Genomic DNA, 11,215 nt, shown 5'->3' with positions numbered 1-11,215 from the left:
AATACCATGCTAAGTGTTCTTACCAAAAACAAAACAAACAAAACCTAAGAGTGAAGAAGCCAAAGCCACAGTTCCAAATGTAGGTAGAGGGACTTCCCTGGTGGTCCAGTGACTAAGATTCCACACTCCCAATGCAGGAGGCCCAGGTTTGATCCCTTGTCAGGGAACTAGATCCCACATGCGACGAAAATCCCACATGCCGCAACTAAGACCTGACACAGCCAAATAAATAAATATATTTTTTAAAAATGTGGTTAGAGCAATGGGGCAGGGGTTACATCTGTGTTGAGGGCTATGACACATGAGGGTTCCACTTCATTAAACGTGGCTTCAACAGTCTCTCCATACTCAAAACACCTTTAATAGTTTCCTGGCATTTGTTTGTTAATGTTGATATGACGGTGATTTAACGAGGCGGCTCTTTTAACGTACAAGACGGAATATAAGTCTAAATAAACGTCATCTCCTGCAAAATAGTTTCAGAGAAAAGATATATACTTGTTTCAGTGATGTTCCAAACTTCTGTCTAAAATTTTTCACAAGACCAGATATTCAAAAATCAATTAAAATTTATTTAAATCCAAGACTAAATAGAGTTATAAAGTTTAATGTATCTGTTTGGCATTAAAACAATAAGGTAGGACTTCAGGGGAAGATGGCAGAAGAGTAAGACATGGAGATCACCTTCCTCCCCACAGATGCATCAGAAATACATCTACACGAGGAACAACTCCTACAGAACACCTACTGAACGCTGGCAGAAGACCTCAGACCTCCCAAAAGGCAATAAACTCCCCACGTACCTGGGTAGGGCAAAAGAAAAAATAAACAGAGACAAAAGAATAGGGACGGGACCTGCACCAGTGGGAGGGGGCTGTGAAGGAGGAAAGGTTTCCACACAGTAGGAAGTCCCTTCGCGGGCGGAGACTGCGGGTGGCGGAGGAGGGACGCTTCGGACCGCAGAGGAGAGCGCAGCAACAGGGGTTCGGGGGGCAAAAAGGAGAGATTCCCGCACAGAGGATCAGTTCTGACTGACACTCACCAGCCCGAGAGGCTTGTCTGCTCACCCGCCAGGGCGGGCGGGGCTGGGAGCTGAGGCTCGGGCATCGGTTGGAGCGCAGGGAGAGGACTGGAGGTGTGAACACACCCTTAAGGAGTTAGTGCACCACGGCTACACGGGAGGGAGTCCGGGGGAAAGTCTGGACCTGCCAAAGAGGCAAGAGACATTTTCTTCCCTCTTTGTTTCCTGGTGCGCGAGGAGAAGGGATTAAGAGCGCTGCTTAAAGGAGTTCCAGAGACGGGCGCGAGCCGCTGCTAACAGCGCAGACCCCAGAGACGGGCATGAGACGCTAAGGCTGCTGCTGCCGCCACCAAGAAGCCTGTGTGCGAGCACAGGTCACTATCCACACCTCCCTTCCGGGGAGCCTGTGCAGCCCGCCACTGCCAGGGTCCTGGGATCCAGGGACAACTTCCCCGGGAGAACGCACGGCGCGCCTCAGGCTGGTGCAACGTCACGCTGGCCTCTGCCGCCGCAGGCTCGACCCGCACTCCGTACCCCTCCAACCCCCCGGCCTCAGTGAGCCGGAGCCCATGAATCAGCGGTTCCTTTAACTCCGTCCTGTCTGAGCGAAGAACAGATGCCCTCCGGCGACCTACACACAGTGCCAGGGCCAAATCCAAAGCTGAACCCCAGGAGCTGTGCGAACAAAGAAGAGAAAGGGAAATCTCTCCCAGCAGCCTCAGAAGCAGTGGATTAAAGCTCCACAATCAACTTGATGTACCCTGCATCTGTGGAATACCTGAATAGACAACGAATCATCCCAAATTGAGGAGGTGTACTTTGAGAGCAAGATTTATGATTTTTTTCCCGTTTTCCTCTTTTTCTGAGTGTGTACGTGTATGCTTCTGTGTGAGATTTTGTCTGTATAGCTTTGCTTTCACCATTTGTCCTAGGGTTCTATCCGTCCATTTTTTTGTTTGTTTTTAATTAAAAATTTTTTTTCTTAATAATTATATTTTATTTGAATAAATTTATTTTCTTTCACCTTATTTTATTTTATTTTATCCTCTTTCTTTCTTTCTACTTTTTCTCCCTTCTATACTCAGCTGTGTGGATGAAAGGCTCTTGGCGCTGCAGCCAGGAGTCAGTGCTGTGCCTCTGAGGTGGGAGAGCCAACTTCAGGACACTGGTCCACAAGAGACCTCCCAGTTTCACATAATATCAAACGACGAAAATCTCCCAGAGAGCTCCATCTCAACACCAACAGCCAGCTTCACTCAACGACCAGAAAGCTACAGTGTGGGACACCCTATGCCAAACAACTAGCAAGACAGGAACACAACCCCACCCATTAGCAGAGAGGCTGCCTAAAATCATAATAAGTCCACAGACACCCCAAAACACACCACCAGACGTGGACCTGCCCACCAGAAAGACAAGATCCAGCCTCATCCACCAGAAAACAGTCACTAGTCCCCTGCACCAGGAGGCCTACACAACCCACTGAAGCAACTTTAGCCACTGGGGACAAACAAAAAACAACGGGAACTACGAACATGCAGCCTGCAAAAAGGAGACCCCAAAGTCCAGGAAGCACAGAGAGTTCCATACAGAATAAATCCAAGGAGAAACATGCCAAGACACATATTAATCAAACTGTCAAAAATTAAATACAAAGAAAACATATTAAAAGCAGCAAGGGAAAAAAACAAATAACACACAAGGGAATCCGATAAGGTTAAAAGCTGATCTTTCAGCAGAAACTCTGCAAGCCAGAAAGGGGTGGTAGGACATATTTAAAGTGATGAAGGAGAAAAACCTACAACCAAGATTACTCTACCCAAGAAGGATCTCATTCAGATTTGATGGAGAAATTAAAACCTTTACAGACAAGCAAAAGCTGAGAGAGTTCAGCACCACCAAACCAGCTTTACAACAAATGCTAAAGGATCTTCTCTAGGCAAGAAACACAAGAGAAGGAAAAGACGTACAATAACGAACCCAAAACAATTAAGAAAATGGGAATAGGAACATACATATCGATAATTACCTTAAATATAAATGGATTAAATGCTTCCACCAAAAGACACAGATTGGCTGAATGGATACAAAAACAAGACCCATATATATGCTGTCTACAAGAGACCCACTTCAGACCTAGAGACACAAACAGACTGAAAGTAAGGGGATGGAAAAAGATATTCCATGCAAATGGAAACCAAAAGAAAGCTGGAGTAGCAATTCTCATATCAGACAAAATAGACTTTAAAACAAAGACTATTAGAAGAGACAAAGAAGGACACTACATAATGATCAAGGGATCAATCCAAGAAGATATAACAATTGTAAATATTTATACACCCAACATAGGAGCACCTCAATACATAAGGCAAATACTAACAGCCATAAAAGGGGAAATCGATAGTAACACATTCATAGTAGGGGACTATAACTCCCCACTTTCACCAATGGACAGACCATCCAAAATGAAAATAAATAAGGAAACACAAGCTTTAAATGATATTTTAAACAAGACGGACTTAATTGATATTTATAGGATATTCCACCCCAAAAACAACAGAATACACATTTTTCTCAAGTGCTCATGGAACATTCTCCAGGATAGATCATATTTTGGGTCTCAAATCAAGCCGTGGTAAATTTAAGATAATGGAAATCATATCAAGTATCATTTCCGACCACAACGCTATAAGAATAGATATCAATTACAGGAAAAGATCTGTAAAAAATACAAACACATGGAGGCTAAACAATACACTACTTAATAACGAACTGATCACTGAAGAAATCAAAGAGGAAATAAAAAAATACCTAGAAACAAATGACAATAGAGACATGACGACCCAAAACATATGGAATGCAGCAAAAGCAGTTCTAAGAGGGAAGTTTATAGCAATACAATCCTACCCTAAGAAACAGGAAACATCTCGAATAAACAACCTAACCTTGCACCTAAAGTAATTAGAGAAAGAAGAACAAAAAAACCTCAAAGTTAGCAGAAGGAAAGAAATCATAAAGATCAGATCAGAAATAAATGAAAAAGAAATGAAGGAAATGATAGCAAAGAACAATAAAACTAAAAGCTGGTTCTTGGAGAACATAAACAAAATTGATAAAGCATTAGCCAGACTCAAGAAAAAAAGGGAGAAGACTCAAATCAATAGAACTAGAAATGAAAAAGGAGAAGTAACAACTGACACTGCAGAAATACAAAGGATCGTGAGAGATTACTACAAACAACTATATGCCAATAAAATGGACAACCTGGAAGAAATGGACAAACTCTTAGAAACACACAACCTTCCAAGACTGAACCAGGAAGAAATAGAAAATATGAACAGACCAATCACAAACAATGAAATTGAAACTGTGATTAAAAATCTTCTAATAAACAAAAACCCAGGACCAGATGGCTTCACAGGCGAATTCTATCAAACATTTAGAGAAGAGCTAACACCTATCCTTCTCAAACTCTTCCAAAATATAGCAGAGGGAGGAACACTCCCAAACTCCTTCTACGAGGCCACCATCACCCTGATACCAAAACCAGACAAGGATGTCACAAAGAAAAAAAACTACAGGCCAATAACACTGATGAACATAGATGCAAAAATCCTCAACAAAAAACTAGCAAACAGAATCCAACGGCACATTAAACGGATCATACACCATGATCAAGAGGGGTTTATTCCAGGAATACAAGGATTCTTCAATATACGCAACTGATTTGTGATACACCATATTAACAAATTGAAGGAGAAAAACCATATGGTCATCTCAATAGACGCAGAGAAAGCTTTCAACAAAATTCAACACACATTTATGATAAAAACTCTCCAGAAAGCAGGCATAGAGGGAACTTTCCTCAACATAATAAAGGCCATATATGACAAACCCACAGCCAACATCGTCCTCAATGGTGAAAAACTGAAAGCATTTCCACTAAGATCAGGAACAAGACAAGGTTGCCCACTCTCACCACTCTTATTCAACATAGTTTTGGAAGTTTTAGCCACAGCAATCAGAGCAGAAAAGGAAATAAAAGGAATCCAAATCGGAAAAGAAGACGTAAAGCTGTCACTGTTTGCAGATGACATGATACTATACATAGAGCATCCTAAAGATGCTACCAGAAAACTACTAGAGCTAATCAATGAATTTGGTAAAGTAGCAAGATACAAAATTAATGCACAGAAGTCTCTGGCATTCCTATACACTCATGATGAAAAATCTGAAAGTGAAATTAAGAAAACACTGCCATTTCCCATTGCAACAAAAGGAATAAAATATCTAGGAATAAACCTACCTAAGGAGACAAAAGACCTGTATGCAGAAAATTATAAGACACTGATGAAAGAAATTAAAGATGATACAAATAGATGGAGAGATATACCATGTTCTTGGATTGGAAGAATCAACATTGTGAAAATGACTCTACTACCCAAAGCAATCTACAGATTCAATGCAATCCCTATCAAACTACAACTGGCATTTTTTACAGAACTAGAACAAAAAATTTCACAATTTGTATGGAAACACAAAAGACCCCGAATAGCCAAAGCAATCTTGAGAACGAAAAACGGAGCTGGAGGAATCAGGCTCCCTGACTTCAGACTATACTACAAAGCTACAGTAATCAAGACAGTATGGTACTGGCACAAAAACAGAAAGATAGATCAATGGAACAGGATAGAAAGCCCAGAGATAAACCCACACACATATGGTCACCTTATCTTTGGTAAAGGAGGCAGGAATGTACAGTGGAGAAAGGACAGCCTCTTCAATAAGGTGTGCTGGGAAAACTGGACAGGTACATGTAAAAGTATGAGATTAGAGAACTCCCTAACACCATACACAAAAATAAGCTCAAAATGGATTAAAGACCTAAATGTATGGCCAGAAACTATCAAACTCTTAGAGGAAAACATAGGCAGAACACTCTATGACATAAATCACAGCAAGATCCTTCTTGACCCATCTCCTAGAGTAATGGAGATAAAAACAAAAATAAACAAATGGGACCTAATGAAACTTCAAAGCTTTTGCACAGCAAAGGAAACCATAAACAAGACCAAAAGACAGCCCTCAGAATGGGAGAAAATATTTGCAAATGAATCAACTGACAAAGGATTAATCTCTAAAATTTACAGGCAGCTCATGCAGCTCAATAACAAAAAAATAAACAACCCAATCCAAAAATGGGCAGAAGACCTAAATAGACATTTCTCCAAAGAAGATATACAGACTGCCAACAAACACATGAAAGAATGCTCAACATCATTAATCATTAGAGAAATGCAAATCAAAACTACAATGAGATATCATCTCACACCAGTCAGAATGGCCATCATCAAAAAATCTAGAAACAATAAATGCTGGAGAGGGTGTGGAGAAAAGGGAACACTCTTGCACTGCTGGTGGGAATGTGAATTGGTTCAGCCACTATGGAGAACAGTATGGAGGTTCTTTAAAAACTAAAAATAGAGCTACCATATGACCCAGCAATCCCACTACTGGGCATATACCCTGAGAAAACCATAATTCAAAAAGAGTCATGTACCAAAATGTTCATTGCAGCTCTATTTACAATAGCCAGGAGATGCAAACAACCTAAGTGTCCATCATCGGATGAATGGATAAAGAAGATGTGCCACATATAATGGATAAAGAAGATGTGGCACATATATACAATGGAATTTTACTCAGTCATAAAAAGAAACAAAATTGAGCTATTTGTAATGAGGTGGATCGACCTAGAGTCTGTCATACAGAGTGAAGTCATAAAGAGAAAGACAAATACCGTATGCTAATACATATATATGGAATTTAAGAAAAAAAAATGTCATGAAGAACCTAGGGGTAAGACAGGAATAAAGACACAGACCTACTAGAGAATGGACTTGAGGATATGTGGAGGGGGAAGGGTAAGCTGTGACAAAGTGAGAGAGTGGCATGGACATATATACACTACCAAACGTAGAACAGATAGCTAGTGGGAAGCAGCCGCATAGCACAGGGAGATCAGCTCGGTGCTTTGTGACCACCTAGAGGGGTGGGATAGGGAGGGTGGGAGACACAAGAGGGAAGAGATATGGGAACACATGTATATGTATAACTGATTCACTTTGTTATAAAGCAGAAACTAACACACCATTGTAAAGCAATTATACTCCAATAAAGATGTTTAAAAAAACCAACAAGGTAATAATAGAAAATAACTGGTTTCTATATAATGGGATCCTATTAAGCTATTAAAAATAATGGATCAGATATATATGCACAGCTATGAAATGACTTATAAGACACATTATCCAGTGGAAAAAAACAAGGACCATAACAGTACATATGGCATGCTTTTAACTGTTACTTTTTAAAGAGTTATGTATATATATATGCTCAATCTATACACAGGCTATCTCTGAGAGGATATCTAAATAATTGGTAGTTTGCAAGTAGCTGTTGTTCCAAAAATATTAATATGTTTATGTAGCATTTTTACATGTTTGATTCTTAGCTCTTATTAGATTTCAAGATCCCTCAGGACAGGGATCATGCTCTGTTCCTCTTTATATTCCCATGTGTACAGGAAATTACACTTAGTAGATACTCAATAAAAGGCTGTGGATTAACATGCTCAGAGTTACATATGGTAAAGCTAAGTAAAGATGGGGCATAGAGACAAAGATTCATCAAAATGAAGATGAAAGTAATATGAGGGCTTATTTGAGGAGATATTCAAATACAATACAATGAACTTTTCATATTCTTCTTATCTCATATAAATAAGTGTGACTAAAACTTGGCAAAGGCCTGTGCATTCTACTGGCTATTGTGATAAATGTAACAGAAAAGATAACTTTCCATTTCATCCCCAGAAAGTGGATAATTCATCATGTTTATCCTGCAACCCAGTCTTGCACACAGATACCTGCAGTTATATTTACTGTCATAAAATTAATAGCCCGTGTGGTTCCCAGAACTTGGAAAGGGAACTTCCCACCACGTAGTGTGTAGTATAACTACATAGTGTGTAGTTAGAAACAGCTGGTCCCATGGCCAGGGAATATGCTGACTTCTGCCAAAGCATTTTCCATGGGTCATTGCCATTCTTGGAGCACCAGACCAGCCCACCAGCTCTTCATGATATGACACAAACCCACAAGCAGGTGGTTGCCGCTCCACTTCATTTCCTGCTTCAAAACATTTCCTGAAGGGCTTCCCTGGTGGTGCAGTGGTTGAGAGTCTGCCTGCCGATGCAGGGGACACGGGTTCATGCCCCGGTCCAGGAGGATCCCACATGCCGCGGAGCGGCTGGGCCCGTGAGACATGGCCACTGAGCCTGCAGGTCCGGAGCCTGTGCTCCGCAAAAGGAGAGGCCACAACGGTGAGAGGCCCATGTATTGCAAAAAAAAAAAAAAAAAAAATTTCCTGAAGACATAGCAGTGAGCACGTGGTAAGTGTAACATAAAATTTCCAGATCGAGAACAAGTACATCTAAAACTATGTGACTTGGTACAACTTCAGAGAAGATGTAGTCCTTGCGGAAATGGATTGAAGTGTTGAAAAGTCTGCCAATCTGAAAAGTCACAATGCTTGATGTTACCACAAGAAAGAGGCAACATGGTAAACCACTTTCCCCATCAACATCAGAAATCAGCTGATTCATTTGAAAATTATATCATTAAGGAGAGAACATTAAGGAAAGGAAAGGGTTAGCTAACACTAAATTTTCTCAAGGACCTACTATAGCCATGAATGTTTATAGGGGTTATCTCTGTTTTCTTCACACAAATATCCCTATTTTACTGCTGAGGAAACTAAAGCTCAGAGAAGTTAGTTAACTTGCCCTAGATCAAACAGCCATTGAAATGTCAGAATCTACATTTAGGATCTAACCTAAAGCAACAATTAGTTCTCCCAGTTCTGACAGCCAGTGAAAAGCAGAGGTGAACAGCAGGGGCTCTGGGGCCAGATCACCTGGGCATGAATCCTGACTCCATCACTTGCCAGCTGTGAGACTTAAACAACATGCTTATCATTTTTCATCACGGTCTCCCTTACCTCCATTTGTAAAATGAGCACAAGAATAGTAACTACCCAAGAGGGTTATTTCGAGGATAAGAGGATTATTACAAATAAAGCACTTAGTAAGCAATACTATTATTATGTTGGCTGCTGACTCTGGAGAGAATCAGGACAAACATACTTTGATGAGAAGTAGAAAGGAGTATGATAAAGCTGTAAATCAGAGGAAGGTAGATCAAGGCAAGAGAAATAATGCAGAGGTCTCAGTTTCGACCTGCGATGGTATTTGAGGATGGGAGCGGGAAACAGCTCACCAAGAGAGAACATGGACGAATGCCAATGCATAGAACATTAACGAAGACAAACTTAGAAATCAGAGTTGTTCTGTGGATGGGAATACCCTGCAGTTTGTTTTTCACTGGCTTTGCTGTTGTTATTGTTCCCTATTCTTTAAACAGAAAAGACATCACTTTGTTGAACCATCTCAAAAGCAACTGTGTAAAAAGTAAAGTCTATACAATCTGAACTCCTATGAGAGGTTTAGTCTACTTTCCTCAGCTCAGGCAAAGGCTTCTGGAAACAAAGCACCAACTTTGATTCCTAAATGAGCATCAGTCCCTGTGGTTCAGTTACTCAAAGCTTCCAGCAGCACAGAACCTAATAGTTCATGCTCCACAGCTGGGTTCTGAGCCTGGGGCTTCCAGTGACTTTTCAGAGAGCTTCATGATTGGTTTGCTTCCATGGGATTTGGATCAAGATGAAAAATGAGCCCAAGGTTATTTGGAAACAGTTCATATTTAAGAGACCTTCAAACACTTTCACAAATAAAAGCGGTCTATGAATATTGTATAATAACCCTCTAATAACTTCCCACTTGCTAATGTTTATCACGGGAGGAAAATTAGCAATGGGTACATACCCATACTTCAAAAGTTAGGAAATGGGAGATAAAATCCAAGTAGTTTGGAAGAGTTGAAATCACTTTACTCAGAAGGGAATAGCAGTTGATCAGGGAAGGAAATTGCATTTGAATTTCCTAGCACTGTGATAATAAAAGTATTCTAACTAGATACCTATTTTTGACAGAGTATCCCCAGGCTCCAGCACCTAACCCACCAATCTCTGTCCCCACCAACTCATTATGGGCCATCCATGGAGCCTGTATTGTTCTGGAGTCACAGGGATGGGGTTATGCAGATTGAAGATCATCTGTCTAACTTTAATGCATAAAGTGGAAACCAAACGCAATAATCTCATGGACACTTAACAAATCAACGTCTTTTCAATCACCATCCATCACCATCCTTTTGTGGCATTGGTGCTAACCCTCACCCTTCATTCTGGAGCAGAGCTGCCCTTTAGGACCTGTTCCACATTAGTGAGTCAAATCAGCCATTTTTTCATTGCCATTCATTTCATTTTTTCAGACCCCCGGCTTAAAACTCAGCGTTTACAAAGAAGCTTGTGATGCGGTAAAGAGCCAGGACAGAAATGTAGTAAACAATGTTTTGAATTACATTTTGGACATTTAAAAATGCTCTGGGCTCAATTTCATAAGGCATTTGCATTTGTAATGAGAAAAAAAAAAAAAATCTCTGAGCATCCAGTCTCAGGTTAACATCCTCTAAATTTTTTGTAGGAGCAATTACAAATTGTACACAGATTCATTATTTCTCGAGTACTTTATCAGGACATTTCCCCATACATCTAATTTATCCTGTCTGAAACGTAACTTGACATAAGGGATTTTCTTAATTGCTTTTGAAGCCCTTCCAAGATAATCAACTGCTTTTGGGAGGATGATAAAAGACAGTAGACAATATTGCCAGTCTGTCTACAGATCACACGCTGAAGTTTATGGGTAAGAGATAGCAAAGAAAAGCAACATTTGTCTCTTAAACTATCTAGTATCTCTATTTTAATTTGGTTTCCATTTAAATGGCAGTGTCTTGTTATAAGAATAGCAAGAAAATGGGCTTCCCTGGTGGTGCAGTGGTTGAGAATCCGCCTGCCGATGCAGGGAACATGGGTTCGGGTCCCGGTCTGGGAGGATCCCACATGCCGCGGAGCGGCTGAGCCCGTGAGCCATGGCCGTTGAGCCTGCGCGTCCGGAGCCTGTGCTTCGCAACGGGAGAGGCCACAACAGTGAGAGGCCCGCGTAATGCAAAA

This window comes from Lipotes vexillifer, unplaced genomic scaffold (assembly GCF_000442215.2).
Source record: "Lipotes vexillifer unplaced genomic scaffold, Lipotes_vexillifer_v1.1 scaffold497, whole genome shotgun sequence".
Taxonomy (NCBI): Eukaryota; Metazoa; Chordata; class Mammalia; order Artiodactyla; family Lipotidae; genus Lipotes; species Lipotes vexillifer.
The sequence above is the reverse complement of the archived record's forward strand: the minus strand, read 5'-3'. Positions refer to the sequence as shown.